Here is an 18,231-nt window from a genome sequence, read left to right as displayed (position 1 = left end):
GTGGGGACTTCACCCCCTTGCTGCTATAGGCGTGTCGGCTTAGTCCCCAGACAACGGGAAGCGATCATACTCGCTCCTTCTGTGTGTTGGAGTGGAGATTACGCTCATTCTGTTGGAGAATCATGGCAACAGAGGCGGAGTTGTGGCCGAAGTTGGAGGTTCCAGAACATGCACGTGTGGAGACCGCTTTCCGGATTTTTGTCCGGAGAGACTGTCAGAAGGTTAAGGACTTTCGGTTTATTATGAAGGAGATCATCTTGGGTGTCGCAAAGGTGAAAAAAGAAGACATCGTGGCAGTTATGGATTATCCCCAAAAGGGTGTCTATGACGTGTTTTTTGAGTCTAGGAAGATTTTGGAGAACTATATGGATTCTTTTGATGAATTGAGACATGAGAAGTTTGTTGGAATTCGGTTTCAACGTCACGTATTTAGTAGTGAAAAGATGGTGACAGTGAAGATGTTTTCACCACTGGTTCCAGAAGAGGACATTGTCACGTTTTTGAGTGGTTTTGCCAAGTCTGTAGTATCAAAAGGTAAAGTAATGAATGAATTCGGAGTATGGACGGGAAAGTGGAAATTTTTTGTGGAATTTAACATGAACAAGGATAGGAGTTTTTCCTACCCGCCTCAAAGGTTTAAGCTTGGTAAAGTAAGTGGGAATTTATTCTTTAATGGGATGGATTCCTTTTGTTCAATTTGTGAGGTATATGGTCATAAACGTGAAGACTGTACTGCAGAAAAGTGTTGGAAGTGTAAAGCGGAAGGACATGTTTCTAAATCATGTCCAGTAGAAAGGAATAAGTGTAACCTGTGTATGGAAATTGGGCATAGGTTTAAGGAATGCCCAAAGAGAAAGAGTAATAAGGAGAAGATGGAAAGTGCAAAGGCGGAAAAGAAAGAAAAAAAGAAGACGGTAGAGGTTCAGAGGCAAACAGAAGAGGAGGAAGCTGATAAAGAAATGGACAAAGTTAAAAAAGGAATTGCGGAAATGAAGGGAAGTGGTGTGTGTTTTGAAGCTTTTTTTCCAAAGGTAATCGCAAGTGTGAAGGCAAATAAAGAGAGGTTTTTTGAAACCTATAAGGTGGGAAGGACATGGATAGATTATGTGAATACAAACTTTGAATCTTTCTCGCAAGAGAAAGGACTGTTGGAGTATCTAACATATTATGCGTTGAAGGGAGGAATGCAGTAATGTGTTTTGTTTCCTTCCTCTATATATTATGTGTCTGAGAGGAAATACTGGTTGTTGTTTTGTTTTTTTTGTATATGCATTAAATAATGTTTTTTTGTTTTAAAATGACACGATGATGGATTTGGTCCATCACCGTTTTCAGAAGTATGGAATCGAGATGGTACTTGTAATCTGAGTGTTAAGAAAAAAAAAAAATAAAAAATCTGTTCTTATCAGTTTAATATCTGATACGTCCCCTATCAGGGGAACATATATTAAATGGATTTTTAGAACAGGGAGATGGAAAAAGAGCTTGCTCTGTCCACTCCACGCATTGACCTGGTATTGCAGTATCTCCAGGACCGGTGCACCCCTTCTTTAATGCAGTTTCTAAAATCAGAAAGAATTGAATTCAATGTTTTTTGTTCATTTTGCTTGTTTGTCGGATTTTGGGATGGACTCTTTGGCTTTGCTTTTCTTCTCCTCATTGGATTTTTCATGTTCAAAGTTGCAGAAGCCAGATTACAAGCTCATTTTGGTTCAACTTCAGCAACTGTGCATTGCATTGCCATGTAATGTGATGCAATGCTATCTTTCTAGCTCTCCCTTTTTACTTCCTTTTGGATAAACAGACATATTAGGCAAGCATTTTGGAGCTTTCACCTAAATAACTACAGGTGGTGAGATAAGCTGCACAATATAATTGACCTTTCAGTATATTGTTGCACACACACCATCTATTTAGCAAATGCCCTTGTTATCAACAGCAGCCTTTTAAACTCACCTGAGCTAACAGGTATGTGCGCTGGTTACTCTGCTGCGCTTAAAATTTCTTTTTTGGTTTGCTACAATGCCTTTTCTGAAACGTTGTCTCCTTCTGCTGGAACACTGACTTCTTTCATTTAATGCCTGCAGACTATAAAAGAGAACCCAACCCAAAAAGTTTGGTTGATTAGTCTGTGGCATTCTGTTAAACTGTTGCTTATGGCGGTCTCTGTGAGCTTCTCAGCGACATTCAGCCAGCCAGGTATCCTGCCTGCAGTAGATGGAATGTGGCAATGGAACGCTGGCTGCGCGTGTCATAATAGGCTCTGAGCCTTTATATACCTGTGCACAGCAGCAGCCACCTTCAGTCTGCTGCTGGACAGCCAGCAGCAGCAGCAGCAGGAGAGGTATGTAATCAGGAGCCCTCCTGCTAAGGGTAGACAGCTGCTCGTTCCACCCCACCCCCCGCCTTAATTGGTTCTCCTCCCTTCCAACGGTGTTGAGGCGGGTGGGAACAGCAGGGGGTGAAGGTGCTGTGTTTAAAGAGGTGGAGTTATGCAGATCTAAAACGCGTGGATTGCAGCAGCAGCAAGCCGAAAAGTGCAGGCATGTAAGGGATCTAGAGGTTGACAACATGTCTTCTTAACGGGAGTCCAGGAGCTCATCTCCACAAATGGACTTTTCAGGATCCTTGGGTGGCTCCGTAGTTTGAAACCAATTCTGGTTATCGCTTCTCGGCCTTTTGGCTAAGATCAAGTGTAGTATCTGTTCTTATCAGTTTAATATCTGATACGTCCCCTATCTGGGGACCATATATTAAATGGATTTTTAGAACAGGGAGATGGAAAAAGAGCTTGCTCTGTCCACTCCACGCATTGACCTGGTATTGCAGTATCTCCAGGACCAGTGCACCCCTTCTTTAATGCAGTTTCTAAAATCAGAAAGAATTGAATTCAATGTTTTTTGTTCATTTTGCTTGTTTGTCGGATTTTGGGATGGACTCTTTGGCTTTGCTTTTCTTCTCCTCATTGGATTTTTCATGTTCAAAGTTGCAGAAGCCAGATTACAAGCTCATTTTGGTTCAACTTCAGCAACTGTGCATTGCATTGCCATGTAATGTGATGCAATGCTATCTTTCTAGCTCTCCCTTTTTACTTCCTTTTGGATAAACAGACATATTAGGCAAGCATTTTGGAGCTTTCACCTAAATAACTACAGGTGGTGAGATAAGCTGCACAATATAATTGACCTTTCAGTATATTGTTGCACACACACCATCTATTTAGCAAATGCCCTTGTTATCAACAGCAGCCTTTTAAACTCACCTGAGCTAACAGGTATGTGCGCTGGTTACTCTGCTGCGCTTAAAATTTCTTTTTTGGTTTGCTACAATGCCTTTTCTGAAACGTTGTCTCCTTCTGCTGGAACACTGACTTCTTTCATTTAATGCCTGCAGACTATAAAAGAGAACCCAACCCAAAAAGTTTGGTTGATTAGTCTGTGGCATTCTGTTAAACTGTTGCTTATGGCGGTCTCTGTGAGCTTCTCAGCAACATTCAGCCAGCCAGGTATCCTGCCTGCAGTAGATGGAATGTGGCAATGGAACGCTGGCTGCGCGTGTCATAATAGGCTCTGAGCCTTTATATACCTGTGCACAGCAGCAGCCACCTTCAGTCTGCTGCTGGACAGCCAGCAGCAGCAGCAGCAGGAGAGGTATGTAATCAGGAGCCCTCCTGCTAAGGGTAGACAGCTGCTCGTTCCACCCCACCCCCCGCCTTAATTGGTTCTCCTCCCTTCCAACGGTGTTGAGGCGGGTGGGAACAGCAGGGGGTGAAGGTGCTGTGTTTAAAGAGGTGGAGTTATGCAGATCTAAAACGCGTGGATTGCAGCAGCAGCAAGCCGAAAAGTGCAGGCATGTAAGGGATCTAGAGGTTGACAACATGTCTTCTTAACGGGAGTCCAGGAGCTCATCTCCACAAATGGACTTTTCAGGATCCTTGGGTGGCTCCGTAGTTTGAAACCAATTCTGGTTATCACTTCTCGGCCTTTTGGCTAAGATCAAGTGTAGTATCTGTTCTTATCAGTTTAATATCTGATACGTCCCCTATCTGGGGACCATATATTAAATGGATTTTTAGAACAGGGAGATGGAAAAAGAGCTTGCTCTGTCCACTCCACGCATTGACCTGGTATTGCAGTATCTCCAGGACCGGTGCACCCCTTCTTTAATGCAGTTTCTAAAATCAGAAAGAATTGAATTCAATGTTTTTTGTTCATTTTGCTTGTTTGTCGGATTTTGGGATGGACTCTTTGGCTTTGCTTTTCTTCTCCTCATTGGATTTTTCATGTTCAAAGTTGCAGAAGCCAGATTACAAGCTCATTTTGGTTCAACTTCAGCAACTGTGCATTGCATTGCCATGTAATGTGATGCAATGCTATCTTTCTAGCTCTCCCTTTTTACTTCCTTTTGGATAAACAGACATATTAGGCAAGCATTTTGGAGCTTTCACCTAAATAACTACAGGTGGTGAGATAAGCTGCACAATATAATTGACTTTTCAGTATATTGTTGCACACACACCATCTATTTAGCAAATGCCCTTGTTATCAACAGCAGCCTTTTAAACTCACCTGAGCTAACAGGTATGTGCGCTGGTTACTCTGCTGCGCTTAAAATTTCTTTTTTTGGTTTGCTACAATGCCTTTTCTGAAACGTTGTCTCCTTCTGCTGGAACACTGACTTCTTTCATTTAATGCCTGCAGACTATAGAAGAGAACCCAACCCAAAAAGTTTGGTTGATTAGTCTGTGGCATTCTGTTAAACTGTTGCTTATGGCGGTCTCTGTGAGCTTCTCAGCGACATTCAGCCAGCCAGGTATCCTGCCTGCAGTAGATGGAATGTGGCAATGGAACGCTGGCTGCGCGTGTCATAATAGGCTCTGAGCCTTTATATACCTGTGCACAGCAGCAGCCACCTTCAGTCTGCTGCTGGACAGCCAGCAGCAGCAGCAGGAGAGGTATGTAATCAGGAGCCCTCCTGCTAAGGGTAGACAGCTGCTCGTTCCACCCCACCCCCCGCCTTAATTGGTTCTCCTCCCTTCCAACGGTGTTGAGGCGGGTGGGAACAGCAGTTGGTGAAGGTGCTGTGTTTAAAGAGGTGGAGTTATGCAGATCTAAAACGCGTGGATTGCAGCAGCAGCAAGCCGAAAAGTGCAGGCATGTAAGGGATCTAGAGGTTGACAACATGTCTTCTTAACGGGAGTCCAGGAGCTCATCTCCACAAATGGACTTTTCAGGATCCTTGGGTGGCTCCGTAGTTTGAAACCAATTCTGGTTATCGCTTCTCGGCCTTTTGGCTAAGATCAAGTGTAGTATCTGTTCTTTTAAGAACACAAGAGCTACGATCTACACTTGACGAGAGCGATCGAACTCGGAAGGAGAAGAGCTTCGGAGCCCAGCTGACATCAGAGAACGAAGGCGGATATCGGTGGGAGGAAGAAGCTCTAAAGAATCCAGAAGAAGACGAAGACTCGGAGAAGAATCGGGCTGTCCTGTGGAATCTTCGAGGAAGAAAATCATCGAGACAAAGACCTTTCGGGGAATTTGTCCAGAACACGACGGGAGAAGAATCTACATAGCTCCACCCATTCCGGGAAGAGTTCCAGATCCAGCTCCAAGAAGTAACTGCAGGAGGAAAGCCATGGCAAGCGCTGCGAGGAAGGCCGAAAAGAAGAGCCTGGAGCTGGGGACAGCCAGGAGGGCCCAGCCAGGAGCCGATTCTGACCCCAAGGACTCTGCCTCCACGACTGGCCAGCAGAAGGGACCCCAGAAGCCCCGCCACGAAGCTCCAGCCCTGGAGCCATGGATGCGGCAGACGGTGGCCCTGAAGCTGAAGGAAGTGGATGGGAGGGTGCCGGACATGTCCTCGGACGTGTTCTGCCAGAAGATGCTGCTGGATCGAGGCTTCTCCAGGTCGGACACCCTCAGCATCCAGACCTTCTTGACGGGGATCTTCTTCGTCACCTTCGCCACTGTGAACACCTGCAGGAGGTTCTGGGAAATGGTAAGCGCAAAAGGACCGGATAATTCTTTCTCTGCCTTTACAGGTAGCTGCCCTATCCAGAGGGATGAAAGGAGGATCACGGTCTCCATGCGCAACCCGCACACCCCAGGCCAAGACATCTGTACCTTCCTGAGACGCTTCTGTTTGGTTGTGAAGGAACCCTCTCACATCCTGAATGGACTCGGCTTCTGGACAGGTAAGTGGTCGGTGACCGTTAGACTTCACAGGGACCTGGCGTACTCAGACGGACTTCGGCACCTGCCCCCGACATTCTCCCTGGGCAACTCCTACGGCCTCATCTATTACCCGGACATGCCGCGGAACTGCAGGAGATGCGGCAAGAACGGCCACGAGATGAAGGACTGCAAGGAGGATGCCTGCAGGATTTGTCGAGTGACGGGACACAGCTCGAAGGACTGCCCGAAGAAGACGTCCTGCAACCTGTGTGGGCTGGCGGCTCATCTGTACAAGGATTGCCCCAGGCGTGAGAGATCCTGGGCATCGGTGGTTGCGACGACCCCAGCTACGGAGGACAAGGCCCCGACGACCAGGCCTGTGAAGGTCAAGGACGCGACGACCAAGGCCCCAGCGGCCAAGGCCGAGACGACCAAGGCCAAAGCGGTCAAGGAGTCGGTGGCCAAAGCCCCAGCGACGGTCCCAGCAGCTCCGAAGCAGAAGAAAAAGTCAAAGGAGGGTAAGAGTTCTGTCACCCCTCTCTCGATCCCTCCCCCTGCCACCCCCGTCCAATCCCCCCCCACCCCGGCCACCCCTGCTGAGGATTCCACTTCCTCTTCCTCCTTCCCCTACTCCTCAGCAGGTGTCCTTTCCCCTGCCCCGGCAGCCACTCTCCCTCCCCAGACCATGGTAGCGGTGGAATTAACCTTTCCTCCACCCGCCGCTATCTATTCCGAGGAGGATTTTCCCCTTCTTGTCTCCCCAGTTCCAACCCGGGGAAAGAGGAAGGTGGAGGACAGCCCTGCTACTGAATCCTCCAAAAAGAAGATTCTGGATTTCGTAGGCGAAAAGGAGGATACCCTCCCTGAGCCAGAAGAGATGGAGCACATGGTTGAGACCCTGGTGGCCGAGCCAGAAGAGGAGGAACTGGTGGTCGCCGAGATTGAGGCCGCGCTGCTTGACCAGATGGAGGAAGAGGGCCTGCTGGTGATCCCGTCACCAGCAGTCAACACCGACGAGGGACCACCCGACCGGAGTGGTAACTAAGGTGTATTGCCTGCGCTAACTTTTTCTTTTTTCCCTACATGATGGCTAATATTAACTTATTTTCCATTAATGTCAGGAGCATCAAGGACAAGTTCAGACGTCAGACTATTTATGCCTTCCTTACTTCCCAGTTGTGTGATGTTTATATGTTGCAGGAATGTTCCCTTCCCTCCTCTAGGTCCTTCAAACATCTGGCCAGGGAGTGGTCCCACGGTCCATCCTACTGGTCCGGTGGGGGTGACTGCAAGTCTGCGGGGGTCGCAATTCTGATCAGGGGGGGCGCATTCACGCTTGAGTCCGTCCAGGAGCTCATCTGCGGCAGGGCTCTTGTTGTAGATGGCAACTGGGCGGGAGAACCTGTCAGGTTCATCAACGTGTATGCGTCCCCACTGAAGAATGAGCGTTTGGAGCTTTTCCAGACCCTGCAGCTTCAGCTTGCCACCACCAGGACCTTAGTGATGGCCGGGGATTTCAACTGCCCCATCGAGGAGGACGGTCGTAGTTCTGGCACATCTGCCAAGTTGGACATCACGTCCAAGCTGCTCATCGAGATGGTAACCGAGGCCTCTCTTCAGGACGTGGTGGGCTCCATGGGGAGAGGCTCCACGAACTATTCGTGGAGCCGACCCGATGGCTCACTCCGCTCCAGGATTGACTTTGTGTTCACCTCTCGGGCAGTCAGGCAGAGTAGGCACTCGATGGTCTCCTGCTTCTTCTCCGACCACAGAGCCATTCACTTACAAGGTGTCCTCGGCGACGGTTTTCCGTCCGGCCCCGGCTCCTGGAAGCTGAATTGTGCTCTGCTGGCTCAGGATGAAGTCGTGGAGGAGCTGAGAGCAGCCTACGCAATGTGGCAGTCCTACAAGGGTAGCTTCCAAACAGTCTCTGATTGGTGGGAATATGTTAAACTTGAGTTTCGCTGTTTCTTTCAGGCCAAGGGTCGACAACAGGCGTGTGAGAAGAGGAGGGACTTCAGAGGGCTGCAGCGCGAGCTGCGGTCGCTGCAGGACCTTCTTCACTGCGGCTGGGACGTGAGGGAGGAGCTGGAGGAGACCAAGAAGAGCCTGAAAAGGCACTTTGAGGAGGAGTCCAAGCGAATCATCTTCCGTTCCAAAGTGGAGAATCTGGAGAAGGGTGAGAAATGTAACTCATTCTTTTTCAGGAAACTTCATGCCGGTCACACGCCCCTGAACGAGCTGCGAGACGAGAGCGGAAACATGCGACGTGGGAAGGAGGACGTGATGAGGGTCGTCAGCGACTTCTACAGCGAACTCTACTCCCACAAGACTACCGACCCCGACGCTGCTGATAAGTTCCTGTCAGGTATCACTAACCATCTTGATCCTGCAGGCACGGCAGCCTTGGACAAACCTCTGATGGTGGGCGAATTGCTCTCTGCCGCTAAATCCTTTAGGACCGGCAGGACCCCGGGCAGTGATGGTCTTCCAGCGGAGCTCTATGTAGCGCTGGGAGACCTCATCTGTCCGGACCTGTTGGACCTGTACGAGGAGATGGTGGTGGAGGGTAGAATGCCTCCATCTTTGAGGGAAGGAATGGTCACGATCCTGTACAAGCGGAAGGGAGAGAGGTGCGACCTGAGGAATTGGCGTCCCATCACTCTGCTCAACGTGGACTACAAGATCCTGGCCAAGACGATGGCGACACGACTTAAGACGGTCATCGGACGGATCATCCACCCGGACCAGACCTGCGGCATCCCTGGACGTCGCATCGCAGACAGCCTCGCTCTCGTGCGGGACACGGTCGAGTACATCAAGGTCCGCCGCGCACACGCGGCCCTGGTCTCCTTGGATCAGGAGAAGGCCTTCGACCGGGTTTCCCACGAGTTCATGGGCCGAGCTCTGCACCGGTTAGGTTTGGGTAACATGTTTTGTTCGTATGTCCGTCTGATGTATTTTGATATCCACAGCTCGGTGTTGGTGAACGGCTGGAAGACTGACCCCTTCCCTGTCCTCTCTGGGGTCAGACAAGGCTGCCCTCTATCACCTCTTCTTTTTGTTTGTGTTATAGAACTCTTCGCAGAGGCTATCCGGCAGAATGGAGAGATCAGAGGGATCACCGCACCGGGTCCGGGACGACACGAGGTCAAGTGCTCGCTCTACATGGACGACGTCACCGTCTTCTGCGCTGATCGTGGTTCAGTCGACGCCCTCGTCCAGACGTGTGAGAGGTTCGGCCGGGCTTCAGGGGCCAAAGTCAACTGCAGGAAGTCGGAAGCCATGCTCTTCGGGGATTGGCAGCCGGCCTCCTCCGCCCCCTTCCCCTTCAACATTCAACCGGATTTCCTCAAGGTGCTGGGAGTCTGGTTCGGGAAGGAAGGAGCGGCCCTCAAGTCCTGGCAAGAACGCTTGGCCAAGGTGAAGCAACGGATCGGACTCTGGAGCCTCAGACACCTCACTTGTGAGGGTAAGGCACTCGTCCTGCGTAATGAGGTCCTGCCCGTCTTGCAGTACACGGCGCAGGCCTGGCCCCCACACGTCACTGTGTGCAGGGCCATTACCAGGACAGTGTTTCACTTTGTCTGGGGATCCAAGATGGACAGAGTCAGGCGGGCCGTCATGTACAAGGAGCCTCGCAAGGGTGGGAAGGGCGTTCCAGATATCCCCACCCTCCTGCGATCCTCTTTTGTGTGTGATTGTGTCCGCCGGACTTTGCAAGTCAAGAATGGCTCCGCGGGCAGGTCCATGTCTCGCTTCTTCCTGCTTCCTCTTTGGAGGCGACTCGGCTGGGACAAGTGGGACAGCTCCTTCCCCTACAACTGGACGACGCCATGGTTCTACGGAGACGTCGTTCGATTTGTGGGGGAGCATCAACTGGAGGGACTCAAGCCCGACTTGTGGAAGCCCAAAACTATCCACAAGCTAATCAGAGCCAAGGATGACGTGGAGAACATCACAGGACTTCACCAGGACACGCTGGAGACTGTGTGGACAAATGTGTCGTCTGACAGGCTGACCAACGGGCACAAGGACTTGTCGTGGATGGCGATTCAGGGCGGACTGCCCGTCCGGTCATTCATGCATGCCCGGAACCTGTGCAAGACCCGGTACTGCCCAAGGTGCCCCTTCGTGGAGGAAACATCTTTGCACACTTTTTGGGACTGCGGATTTGCACAGCGCCTATTGACTGCACTTGAGGACGACCTGAGGAACTCTGTCCCCAGGGCGAGCCTATCGCACCATTCTGTGCTTTACGGACTCTTCCCTGGGGTTCATACCGTCGGAGCCATCCAGGAGGCTTGGCGCCTTATGAACTGCTTCAAGGATGCCGTTTGGGTCGCCAGGAACCGGCTCATCTTGAGGAGGGAGAGGATGTCCATCCAGGACTGCCGCAGGCTGATCCACAGCCTGCTCAGAGACTATTCCATCATGGACGGTCCGGCGGACGAGGACGAGGACTAAACCCCTCCTCCCCCTCTCCCGTTATGTGTCTTGTCTTTCAATAAAGCTTCGGGCCTGTGATTTTCCCCTCCCCATCCCCTTTTTCCCAATCCCCATCCCTTATCACGGTTCGTCGTACTGTATTGATTGACATGCTTTTTCTTTCAGATTGAGTGTTTTGTGTAGCATAGGGGTGTGATGTGTCTAGTTAGTGCGTCGTATCCTCATGCTATGTAAATATGATGTAGAATTCTGTGTGTACTGGGCTGCGGCACTGTACACTGTCTGTTAACTTATTTTTTGTGCTAATAAAAGATATATTCAATCAAAAAAAATCTGTTCTTATCAGTTTAATATCTGATACGTCCCCTATCTGGGGACCATATATTAAATGGATTTTTAGAACAGGGAGATGGAAAAAGAGCTTGCTCTGTCCACTCCACGCATTGACCTGGTATTGCAGTATCTCCAGGACCGGTGCACCCCTTCTTTAATGCAGTTTCGAAAATCAGAAAGAATTGAATTCAATGTTTTTTGTTCATTTTGCTTGTTTGTCGGATTTTGGGATGGACTCTTTGGCTTTGCTTTTCTTCTCCTCATTGGATTTTTCATGTTCAAAGTTGCAGAAGCCAGATTACAAGCTCATTTTGGTTCAACTTCAGCAACTGTGCATTGCATTGCCATGTAATGTGATGCAATGCTATCTTTCTAGCTCTCCCTTTTTACTTCCTTTTGGATAAACAGACATATTAGGCAAGCATTTTGGAGCTTTCACCTAAATAACTACAGGTGGTGAGATAAGCTGCACAATATAATTGACCTTTCAGTATATTGTTGCACACACACCATCTATTTAGCAAATGCCCTTGTTATCAACAGCAGCCTTTTAAACTCACCTGAGCTAACAGGTATGTGCGCTGGTTACTCTGCTGCGCTTAAAATTTCTTTTTTGGTTTGCTACAATGCCTTTTCTGAAACGTTGTCTCCTTCTGCTGGAACACTGACTTCTTTCATTTAATGCCTGCAGACTATAAAAGAGAACCCAACCCAAAAAGTTTGGTTGATTAGTCTGTGGCATTCTGTTAAACTGTTGCTTATGGCGGTCTCTGTGAGCTTCTCAGCGACATTCAGCCAGCCAGGTATCCTGCCTGCAGTAGATGGAATGTGGCAATGGAACGCTGGCTGCGCGTGTCATAATAGGCTCTGAGCCTTTATATACCTGTGCACAGCAGCAGCCACCTTCAGTCTGCTGCTGGACAGCCAGCAGCAGCAGCAGCAGGAGAGGTATGTAATCAGGAGCCCTCCTGCTAAGGGTAGACAGCTGCTCGTTCCACCCCACCCCCCGCCTTAATTGGTTCTCCTCCCTTCCAACGGTGTTGAGGCGGGTGGGAACAGCAGGGGGTGAAGGTGCTGTGTTTAAAGAGGTGGAGTTATGCAGATCTAAAACGCGTGGATTGCAGCAGCAGCAAGCCGAAAAGTGCAGGCATGTAAGGGATCTAGAGGTTGACAACATGTCTTCTTAACGGGAGTCCAGGAGCTCATCTCCACAAATGGACTTTTCAGGATCCTTGGGTGGCTCCGTAGTTTGAAACCAATTCTGGTTATCGCTTCTCGGCCTTTTGGCTAAGATCAAGTGTAGTATCTGTTCTTATCAGTTTAATATCTGATACGTCCCCTATCTGGGGACCATATATTAAATGGATTTTTAGAACAGGGAGATGGAAAAAGAGCTTGCTCTGTCCACTCCACGCATTGACCTGGTATTGCAGTATCTCCAGGACCGGTGCACCCCTTCTTTAATGCAGTTTCTAAAATCAGAAAGAATTGAATTCAATGTTTTTTGTTCATTTTGCTTGTTTGTCGGATTTTGGGATGGACTCTTTGGCTTTGCTTTTCTTCTCCTCATTGGATTTTTCATGTTCAAAGTTGCAGAAGCCAGATTACAAGCTCATTTTGGTTCAACTTCAGCAACTGTGCATTGCATTGCCATGTAATGTGATGCAATGCTATCTTTCTAGCTCTCCCTTTTTACTTCCTTTTGGATAAACAGACATATTAGGCAAGCATTTTGGAGCTTTCACCTAAATAACTACAGGTGGTGAGATAAGCTGCACAATATAATTGATCTTTCAGTATATTGTTGCACACACACCATCTATTTAGCAAATGCCCTTGTTATCAACAGCAGCCTTTTAAACTCACCTGAGCTAACAGGTATGTGCGCTGGTTACTCTGCTGCGCTTAAAATTTCTTTTTTGGTTTGCTACAATGCCTTTTCTGAAACGTTGTCTCCTTCTGCTGGAACACTGACTTCTTTCATTTAATGCCTGCAGACTATAAAAGAGAACCCAACCCAAAAAGTTTGGTTGATTAGTCTGTGGCATTCTGTTAAACTGTTGCTTATGGCGGTCTCTGTGAGCTTCTCAGCGACATTCAGCCAGCCAGGTATCCTGCCTGCAGTAGATGGAATGTGGCAATGGAACGCTGGCTGCGCGTGTCATAATAGGCTCTGAGCCTTTATATACCTGTGCACAGCAGCAGCCACCTTCAGTCTGCTGCTGGACAGCCAGCAGCAGCAGCAGCAGGAGAGGTATGTAATCAGGAGCCCTCCTGCTAAGGGTAGACAGCTGCTCGTTCCACCCCACCCCCCGCCTTAATTGGTTCTCCTCCCTTCCAACGGTGTTGAGGCGGGTGGGAACAGCAGGGGGTGAAGGTGCTGTGTTTAAAGAGGTGGAGTTATGCAGATCTAAAACGCGTGGATTGCAGCAGCAGCAAGCCGAAAAGTGCAGGCATGTAAGGGATCTAGAGGTTGACAACATGTCTTCTTAACGGGAGTCCAGGAGCTCATCTCCACAAATGGACTTTTCAGGATCCTTGGGTGGCTCCGTAGTTTGAAACCAATTCTGGTTATCGCTTCTCGGCCTTTTGGCTGCGATCGTATGACTGTACCTTGATTGGTGCGAGTCTCCTGGAGGAATCCGGACCCTTTTGTGGAGGATTTTCTGCTTTTTCCTGTGGTATTCCATACCGACAGAATCCAAGATGTCTTTTGTGAAGAACACCATCCGTTTGTCCGTGGATCCATCTGACCAGAACAAGAACAACGTGGTTTTCATTGTCCAAGACATCGTTGAAGGCAAAGCTGGAGCAAGACGTTCTGAGATCTTCAGTGTCAACGAATTTTCACGTCAAGGTAATTATGACGTTACCTTTATGGACCAGGATGTTTGCCTTAATGTCTTTGAATGGCTCCGTGGTCACTCTAGTGACCCCTGCTTGGAAGGAGTTAGATGGGAACCTTTGTTTGGTCTGCAAGAAAAGGAGGTGACTGTGACTGTCTATAACCCTTTTACAGACCCTGAGCTGCTGGAGTGCTTCCTCTCTCGCTACTGTGAATATGTGCGGAAGGGAGTGAAGCAAGTCAATTGTCTAGGAATCTTTAACTGTCAGTATAAATTCCGTGTGAAATTGAAAAGGGATCCTGACAGTGTGGGGGGCTTTAGACACCCTCCATCAAATTTTTCCGTTGCAGGCCATAGAGGTTTCCTCTTTTACCCAGGCCAGCCCATGTTTTGCCGTAGATGCTTTTCTTTCGGACATACCATGGTAACATGCCTTAAAGGGCAGTGTTGCCGAAATTGCAGAAAGGAGGGGCATATGGCCAACCAGTGTCCAGAGGCCAAGTCCTGTGATGTCTGTGGGAGTAGTGATCACATGTATAAGGACTGTCCTATGAGTGCACCTAGACGTTCTGATAAAGAACAGAAGGAGGAGGAGCTGGAGAGGAGGCAGATGGCAAGCGCACTGAAAGTGCTGGAAAGATTGGAGAGGGAGGAGAGAGAGGGAAGGAGGCGGGAAACTGGTAGAGCCTCTCCCTCTACGGCGCCAGAGGAGGTGTCCCTGAGACCATGTTCTTCTTCTGCTGAAGAAATGAGGAAGAAGCGGAGGGAAGAAAAGGAGTTCTGGAGGGAAGTGGCAAAGGTGGAGAAAAAGGCAGTGTCTGCGAGAATATCTAGGAAAGTGGTGGAAGCAGAGCTGCCTGAGATGATGACTTTTGGAGAGGCAATGGACGCAACAGGATGTGAAGTGCAAATCTCGGAACCCGACAGTCCTGAACACCCTTCGGGTCCTGAAAACATTGAAGATTTTTCTTCGGAGGATGATAGGGGTGCAAAGAAGAGTCGTAGGGAGGATGGTGGGGGCAGTGATGATGCAGATTTTAGTGAGCCTCAGAGGAAGATCAGAACTGCCAGAATGAGGAGTGTGGCTGGTGAAGCCAGCGGGTCGGAAACCAGCTGTTCTGTTCTGATGGCGGAGGAGGATAGTGGTGGTGCTGGATAGTGTCACCATATAATATTGTAAATGTTTTTTCTTTTTGTCCTCTTGTGAGCTTTGGTTTAGGCCAAAGGCTATTTCTTTGTGTAATTGGTGAAGGAGTAGAAGTATTATGGGATTTACCATAGTGTCCCAAAACGTAAGAGTGTTTAAAAGTAAAGTAAGAAGAGCTGCTATTTTTGAGTTTTTAGCTATGCAAAATGCATCTATTTTTTGTTTACAAGAATGTGGGGTAGTGGATGGTGTGAAAGGGGATGAATGGTCTTATGGAGCGTCTGTGTGGTCGGGGAGTGCATGTAATAAGAATGATGGTGTGGGTATTTTGGTTAAAGGAAGGGAGGTTGTTTTGAGTGATTATTTGGTTATTGAGGTGGGGAGATGTATCCTTGCTAATTTTGTATACAAGAATGTAAAGTTTTGTGTTATTAATGTTTATGCGCCAGTTGAAAAAAATGAGCGCAAAAATTTATTTGAAAAAATTAAGCTTTTTGTTCCAGGAAGAATACCTGTGGTAATTGTGGGTGATATGAACTGTGATGTGGGGAGAGTGAATGTGGATGTGTCTGGGAAAGCATTATTGGAGTTAGTGAATGATTTTGGGTTGTGTGATATGCAGCGCGTGTGTAACATGAATCCTTTGTTGAACACTTTCTTTTCTGAGAGTGGTAGGGTACAATCCAGATTGGATTATTGTTTTATTTCTAAAAATATGGTTTCTGTTAATTATAGGCAGGAAAACGTTCTTTTTTCAGATCATGTGTGTATGTTGTGTGAGTTGGATATAAAAGTTGATGGAGTGTTTGGGAGAGGATTGTGGAAGTTAAATGTTAAACTGTTAGAGAATGAAGATGTGAGAAAGGAGTATGAAAGGCGGTATGAAGAATGGTGTAAGCATAAAAATGAGTTTGGGAATGTTTGTGAGTGGTGGGACTGGGTGAAGAAACAAACAAAAATGTTCTTTAAAAATTTAGGATACAAGTATGCAGCAATTAAAAGAGAGAGTTTTGTTAAACTGAACGCGCGGTTGAGCGTTTTGTATAAGTTAAGGGAAGGAGGAGTTGAGGTGGAGGAGGATATTTTAGAGGTAAAAAAGGAGATTAGTGAGTTTTTGTTGGAGAGAGGGAGAAGCATAGTGTTTAGGGCAAAGATTGATAAGATGGAGCAGGATGAGAAATGTTCTCGGTTTTTCTTTAAAAAAGTTTTTGGAAAGAAACAGAGTATGAGCGTGGTGTATGGAGCAGATGGAAGTGAGGTGAGTGGAGAGGATATGTGTGAAGAGGTGGCTAAGTTTTATGAGGATCTGTATGCAGTGAAACAGAGGGATGAATGTTTGGAGAATGATGTTTTGAGTGTGTTAGAGAGTAAGTTGAGTGAAGCAGAAAGAGAGAGAGTGATGGGTGAGGTGACTGGTGATGAGGTATGGAAGGTTATGTGTAGTATGGCTTTGAATAAGACGCCGGGGGAGGATGGCCTCCCAGTAGAATTTTATCGTGTGATGTGGGGTGTGATTGGTAAGGACTTTGTGGATGTATGTAAGTATATGTGGGGAAACATGGAGGTGGCTGAGAGTATGCGTGCAGGTATGGTTGTGTTAATTCCTAAGAAAGGGGATTTGAAAAGTCTGAGGAATTGGAGGCCAATAACGTTACTTAATTGTGATTATAAAATCTATGCAAAACTTATGGCTAATAGGATGCGTGATGTGATAGAGAGTGTGATTGGGGATGAGCAGTGTTGTGCGGTACCTGGGAGGCGGATTCATGAGTGTGTGTGTATGTTAAGAGATTGTCTATGGGATTGCATGGGTCGTAAGAAGAGTGTATTTTTGTTAAGTTTGGATTTTGAAAAGGCTTATGATAGGTTGTCGCATGGTTTTTTGTTCAGAGTGTTGTTAAAAATGGGTTTTCCGGCTGATTTTGTTGGGCGAGTGAGAAGTTTGTATGCGGGTGTTTATAGCTGTGTTTTAATGAATGGGTATGTGGGTAGGAAAGTGAATGTGTTTTCGGGTGTGCGACAGGGGTGTCCTTTGTCCCCTGTAGCATTTATTTGTGCAATTGAGCCATTGTTGTGTATGCTGAGGAAAGATAAGGTAATTCGTGGTGTGCAAGTGCCGGGAGGTGGAGGAAAAGAATGGAAGGTGAGTGGTTATATGGATGACGTGTGTGTATTATGTGATTCTGAATGTTCGGTGAGGCGGGTGAAGTTGTTAGTGTCTATTTTTTGTGGTGCATCTGCGTTTAAAGTGAATTGGGAAAAGAGTGAGTGTAAGGGTTTTGGAGGCGGAAGTTTAAGTAGGGATGTAGGTGTGAATGTAGTGAATGGACCTATTAAAGCTTTGGGTGTGAAGTTTTCAGAGAGTTTGGATGGGAAAGAAAGTTGGGATGATGCGAAAGGAAAAGTTGAGCAGAAGTTGAATTTTTGGAAATTGAGGAGTTTATCCTTTTTTGGGAAGATTTTAATTGTTAAGAGTGTGGTGTTGCCAATATTTTTATATATTGCGGTAATATTTCCACCAGGATATATGTGTATGAGAAGCTTGAATAGAATTTTATTTGTTTTTTTGTGGAACTCGAAAATGGAGAGAGCTAGGAGAGAAATTTTGGTTAAAAGAGTGGAAAAAGGTGGTTTGGGTTTTCCGAATTTGGACGTGTTTTTTGGTGTGAATATCGTTGTGTTTGTTTTGAAAGTGATTAGGGCGGATGGAAAGTTTTCATCTATGTGTAGGTATTTATTTGGAGCGTATTTGTTTCGTTTAAAGTGGCAAGAAAGGGATTTGCGATGTCCGATTGCTTTTGAGGTGCCTGTATGGTATGTGTGGGTTTATAAGTTTTTGGTGAGGTATGAACTGTGTGATGCAGATGTGAGATTGCTGGAGAATAAGAAGGCTGTGTATAGGATGATTGAATGTAGAGAGGTAGAATGTGGAATAAATATGGTTAGGGGTGGTGATGTGCAGAAGGTTTGGAAGAAAGTGCGGATGAGTGGTATGACCAACAAACAGAGTGAAGTTGTGTGGCAGTCTTTACATGGAGTATTACCTGTGAGAGAGTTTCAGAGGAATAGAGGTTTGGTGAGGAGTGAAATGTGTCCAAGAAATGGCTGTGGTGGAAGGGAAAGTGTGTTGCATGTTTTTTGGAATTGCCAGTATGCTAGAGATGTGATTGGGAGAATGGGGCCTTTGTGTAAAGAATTGTGTGGTGTGAATTTGTTGTCTTTTGAGTTGTTTATGTTTGGTTTGGGAATATGTGATGGGACGAAGGAAAGAGTCTTGTGG

General features: G+C 47.3%; 5 non-coding genes and 1 pseudogene across 5 annotated transcripts; all 6 read left to right on the top strand.

Moving 5' to 3' along the window:
• The first annotated feature begins 1,362 nt into the window (after positions 1–1,362).
• On the top strand, positions 1,363–1,548 carry LOC141150711 (U2 spliceosomal RNA). Its single transcript, XR_012246838.1, has one exon. It is a non-coding gene; the product is annotated as a U2 spliceosomal RNA (small nuclear RNA).
• A 1,115-nt stretch (positions 1,549–2,663) lies between these two features.
• On the top strand, positions 2,664–2,854 carry LOC141149302 (U2 spliceosomal RNA). Its single transcript, XR_012245605.1, has one exon. It is a non-coding gene; the product is annotated as a U2 spliceosomal RNA (small nuclear RNA).
• Positions 2,855–3,969: 1,115 nt separating this feature from the next.
• On the top strand, positions 3,970–4,160 carry LOC141149475 (U2 spliceosomal RNA). The gene has a single exon (XR_012245770.1). It is a non-coding gene; the product is annotated as a U2 spliceosomal RNA (small nuclear RNA).
• A 1,113-nt stretch (positions 4,161–5,273) lies between these two features.
• On the top strand, positions 5,274–5,351 carry LOC141151034 (U2 spliceosomal RNA; annotated as a pseudogene).
• Positions 5,352–10,915: 5,564 nt separating this feature from the next.
• On the top strand, positions 10,916–11,110 carry LOC141150291 (U2 spliceosomal RNA). The gene has a single exon (XR_012246548.1). It is a non-coding gene; the product is annotated as a U2 spliceosomal RNA (small nuclear RNA).
• Positions 11,111–12,225: 1,115 nt separating this feature from the next.
• On the top strand, positions 12,226–12,416 carry LOC141274552 (U2 spliceosomal RNA). Its single transcript, XR_012322824.1, has one exon. It is a non-coding gene; the product is annotated as a U2 spliceosomal RNA (small nuclear RNA).
• The last annotated feature ends 5,815 nt before the right edge of the window (positions 12,417–18,231 follow it).

The sequence above is a fragment of the Phyllobates terribilis genome, unplaced genomic scaffold (assembly GCF_046119375.1).
Source record: "Phyllobates terribilis strain yellow unplaced genomic scaffold, ASM4611937v1 Scaffold_5__5_contigs__length_657084704, whole genome shotgun sequence".
Classification (NCBI taxonomy): Eukaryota; Metazoa; Chordata; class Amphibia; order Anura; family Dendrobatidae; genus Phyllobates; species Phyllobates terribilis.
This window is presented reverse-complemented; position numbering and strand designations above follow the sequence as displayed.